General features: G+C 31.7%; 1 protein-coding gene across 1 annotated transcript in view; it reads left to right on the forward strand.

The window, feature by feature from the left end:
* Window positions 1-777: 777 nt before the first annotated feature.
* The window catches only part of LOC106457042 (somatostatin receptor type 5-like), a 165,380-nt gene continuing 160,935 nt past the window's right edge, over window positions 778-5,222 (forward strand). The window contains exon 1 of the mRNA XM_022382853.1: window positions 778-841. The gene's annotated coding sequence lies outside the window, so the exon portion shown is untranslated. The remainder of the gene's footprint in view (window positions 842-5,222) is intronic.

A 5,222-nucleotide genomic window follows, 5' to 3' on the forward strand; every position in this document is an offset into this window, starting at 1 on the left:
ATATGTTGTTCCACACACATAGTAAATGTGAGATCTTTAAACGTTTACAAGTCACACTTAATAAACATTTTATGGGTGACACTTAGAAAGTACTTGCTTCTAACTCTACTCAGATGATAGTTAATCTAATATAATATAACATATACAAGTATATTATTACTTAAAAGGTTATATAGACTTACGAATATTAATGCAAAAATACGTGTCTTTGTAACGTAATGCGAACGTGAAATCCCATTGTAATGTGCTCTAAAGTATTTTTTCAATTCAGTACTATGGAAAAAACATAGATGTGAAACCTATACTAGAAGCTATAGGTTAATATGAACAATTATTATTATAAACAGTTGTAAGCTTCACTGAATATATATCTGAAAAGTGTGTATAGGAAGGTTTGTTTAAAGTGAAAGCACGTATGCTACTGCTTCTCTACTGAAAAAACAAACAAAATAATATAAAATAAAAGGAATTAAAAGGTAAAGAAATTGAAGCTATTTGGAAATAAGTATTATCTTGAAAGATGATGGACCTTTATCACATACAGTTTCTTTCCTAAATTTTCTCGAACATATTGTACAATTTCTAACGCTAGGGTGCGCTTTACGATAATATAGTTCTTGCGTTCTTTGGTTTCGACTGTAATGCTGAAGTCAATGACATTGGAGTGTGACGTTTACACCGAACCAAACCAAGCACAAAATGATGGCGAGGCCTTAGTAGTTGAGGAAGGAGACTAACGACTGATATACCGTGTTCATCTTGTCTCTCTGCATCGGCCCCATTCCGTTCACCCTAGTTCTGCTGGAAAAAACGAAAGAAGAATCTGTTCTAATGTATAAAGGTAAGAATAAAATACATGATATGCTCAACTAGCACGTGACTACAAGTAAAGGTTATGTTTGGTGATTTTGAGGATAAGGATGTTCAATATTAAAACACGTTTCTCATAGCAGGAGGGAATAACAGCTGCAAGATAACTAGAACAAGTGTTATTTAAATAAATAACACAAGGTAATTTCAAAGATGTAAAAATTCTTTCTCTCTTCTCACAGTTTTAACATCAGCTCACCGGTACTGGATTTCTTGTTTAGTTCAGGTGTTAAGTTCTTTATGGCTAATGTTTCTTTTAGCCTCAACCAATGCTCATTTTCAGCCTTTTGACGATAATTTGGAATTGTTCAGTTTTTATATTTACATTCACATAATTATCGCGTGAATGTAAATGTAAAAGTTGAACAATTCCAAATTATCGGAAAGGCTGAAAATGAGCATTGGCTGAAGCTAAAAGAAACATTAGCCATAAAGAACTTAGCACCTGAACTAAACAAGAAATACACCGCCGGTGTAAAGACTTCAAGCTACCCCCTTTCAAGTTACCTCCCGGTAATCTGAGATCGATTTCATATTACCCCGGGGGTAGCCTGAACCTGATTTCATATTACCCACTGCATTGTTCAGATTACCCCTTCGCTGATTTAGCTAAAATGATAAATTTTTATGCTTACAACTCATGATACGTTTATTGAATAAAACACGTGAAACATACAAGATTGAAAGCTAGTCTCAATATCTGAAATAATAAAAAATGTCACAAAAATATTAATTATATTAAACCCACTCATACACTTGTGCATGACATATTATACACAAACATAAGATATACAAACATTGAACCTAATTGAAGTTAATGTGCAAGATTTGCATGCTTCATATGTAGTTGGTTTAATTCTGATCTACAGAGAAAGATAACTTATCGTACATCATGCACTACGGGGGTAATGAAAGTTTAATGATAAATATTATTATTATTTGTTGTTGTTGTTGTCAGTTTATTTGTATTTATGCAAGAAATAAGTATCTAAATAAACATAAATAAATAAATGGTTTGAGGGAGTAACCTGAAATCGTAGAGGTAGGTTGAAATCACCTTCAAGTTACCCCAGGGGTAATTTGAAATCGATTTCATCCTACCTCGCGGTAATCTGAACGCGAATTTAAGTTACCGTGGGGTAAGGTGAAGCAGGGGTAATCTGAAATTGCTACACTGGTGAGCTGATGTTAAATGTGTGAGAAGATAGAAAAAATTAACAGGTATTGTTCCCGTTTGAATAAAAGAAATGAATAACAAGTTAAGGACAACTGGAACAACTATCGTTCCTGATTTAATAAAAAAAAAGGAATAACAGCTTAAAGATAACTAGAACAAGTATTATTCCTGATTGAATAAAATAAGTTAATAACAAATTAAGGACAATTGGAACAACTATTGTTCCTGATTTAATAAAAAAGGGAATAACAGCTTAAAGATAACTAGAACAAGTATTATCCCTGATTGAATAAAAGAAGCGAATAACAAGTTAAGGACAACTGGAACAACTATTGTTCCTAACTGAATAAAGAAGAACATGCCAAATAAGTGTAGTTAGATAAAAACACAAACATATTTCAAAATACCTTTTGCTCAAGTTTTTAAAACTCCTTACATAAAAACAACCAATTAATGACAAAAAAGCAACTCTCTTTAAGATCTCATAATAAGATATTTGTATTTATGGAGGCGAGGGATTTAACAAGGAAACACTAAATTAAAATATTGGACTTTATACTTGTAATAAGATTAACACGAGTTGTTATATATTTCAAGGAACTCTAACGTGGTGAAAATGTGAATATTATTTAATAAAACATATTAGTAAGATAGAAGGATAAATGATACACCATGATGTATCTAGACTGATTTGGTTAATTAAATGTATAACATATTTAACCAACTTTTGAAACAAAGACGTGCGTAACTTATGCACTACCTCTATTTGTCTTTAAGCTTTATAGTAAAACGTAGTCCATATAACACTGTGATACTACATTGCTCGACTAATTCACCGATATTGTCTGGTTTATTGAACTAGTTATTGTGGAACTGTTAACTTCACAGTTATTTAGGACAGTGATACAGATGGCTATGATACTAACAGAAAGACCCAGAGAAATAAAATACATGATATTGGCAGCGTCTGTTACATGGCATCAACTTGCCTCATTTGGTCGGAGAAACATACACATTAGCGATTGAATATTTTTCACACTCTAATGAAAATATATATACGTCGAATATAATAAAAACACATGCTACTTGTATGTAACAAGGCTTATTTTAAGTTGTGTTTGGTCCAATTATTAAGTGGTAATAAAATTCAGGAATGCGAATAGAACAATGAGCAAATTTTATTTGGAAGGATTGTTTATATATATACATGCACAAGTGTATTTCTTGAAATCCGTTACAACCGATAGTACCATCATATTTTTTACTCCAATGAATCATATTGTAATATTTTTATTTACAAGACATATATATATATAATTCTTCTTACCATCAAAAGGCTGATTTTGACAACTTGTTAGCACGTCGACTGAGAATCTGACGTTCTGTGGATTGCGCAAAGTCGCATTAAGTACTTTATTTTATCGATGTATTAAAAGAGTGACAGTCAAATCCCAATATTCGATTGCAATAGCTCAAGAATTGGTGGTGGGCGGTGTTGACTAGCTATCTTCCCTGTAGTCTTTCAGTTCAAAATTAGAGACGGCTAGTGTAGACAGTCCTAGAGTAGCTTGGTGCGAATAGCCAAAACAAACAACAATTAATGTCATGGTATTTGGTTTTCAGTAAAAAACATGGCTTTCAGTCGTATATTTCAAAGCTTAAAATATATATATCTAGGAATATCATATAGTGACTTAATTACAATTACCAGGTCCTTTCAGTAAGAGACAATGTTTCATTGTTAAAGTGTCTGTCGGAGTAAAGCAAATAATTAGGAAACATTTATGCAGGAAAAAGACGCTACAGGAATGATGATAGAATTCACTTAAATTATTGTAGGTGGACGCTTATCAGGGGCGGACGCCCTTCCTATCATTCGATTTTCTAATCTCTGCCCAGTCACACAAGAGAAGATAATATAAGAAAGAATAAAATTACACAATGCATTCAGCGCGCAAAACGTCAACTATATTCCTGAACAAGTGGATGAACAAAGTAATTTTATCCTAGTACTCATTCTTCTCCGAGATGTAAAATGGATTCGGTTGTCTTTCCTCAATTTTTTTTTTAATTTGCGTAAATGGAGAAACATTAGCTAAGAGGAGGAATTCCAATCCTTTCTTTGACGTATTGAGTAGAGTCTGCCACCATTTTGGTTGTGGTTCTTTTCTCTTCTCTCTTTTTTTTTTATTTTGTTGCTTTCACATTTCTTCCATTTATTTGAAATGATATAAAGTGAAGATAATTTTAGTAACTTATGAATTATTATAATTTTATTCTTAACCAGGATTCATTGGGGCAATGGTAAGTTTACGGACTTGCAATGCTAAAATCCAGGCTTCGATTCTCTACTTTGCTCAAAAACAAACAAATATAGATGTGGTGTATTGCATCCGTAAAACACGTTGTTTTCAAGAAGGTATTAAAAGAAAATTTAACATTTAAAAATTACTTTGTATGCACAAAACTATGTTTCGTTATATTCATTCTGTCATAAAAAACAACTTTATATTACTTCAATCATGGTAACTCGTAATCTGTTATTATTATTTTATTATAAGGACAGGCTGTTTGTGATCTTAGAAGCTTGTGGGACTCCGGGCGTAGGATTTTATATGCTTTGAATTTCTCCTATTTTATCTATGAAACGTTGTACCATTCATATAAAACACCGTTTCTTTCTATACGAAATTTGTGATTCGTCACTGAATTTATCAGATTTTACCTAAACAGTGTGAAATGTATCGACTTTGTGTTTTAGGCCAAAGTAACAAATAAGATAAAAATAGTTTATAATAATTTCAGATTATTAAGAGGATAACAAAATTATGTTGAAGTACAGTTTTAAAGTCTTTATTAATGCTAGTCTGAACTTTAAAGAAGTTATTTATTGATAAACTAGATTAAATAATAATGTTTTAATATTTTTACCGATGCTTTATCTAATAGCTTTGTAAATATCTTCTGTAGATTTAAATTTGAAATTACCCCAATGAAATTTACTAGTCCATGTACACTTAATGTTACAGAAGTACTCCAAACCTGAATGACATACCACAATGTACATGGTTATTTTATAAATACTAGCCTGAGGAAGCATAAGAACAAATACTATTTTGGAAATTACCCCAATGAAATTTACTAGTCCATGTACACTTAATGTTACAGAAGTACT

This window comes from Limulus polyphemus, unplaced genomic scaffold (assembly GCF_000517525.1).
Source record: "Limulus polyphemus unplaced genomic scaffold, Limulus_polyphemus-2.1.2 Scaffold285, whole genome shotgun sequence".
Lineage (NCBI taxonomy): Eukaryota > Metazoa > Arthropoda > Merostomata > Xiphosura > Limulidae > Limulus > Limulus polyphemus.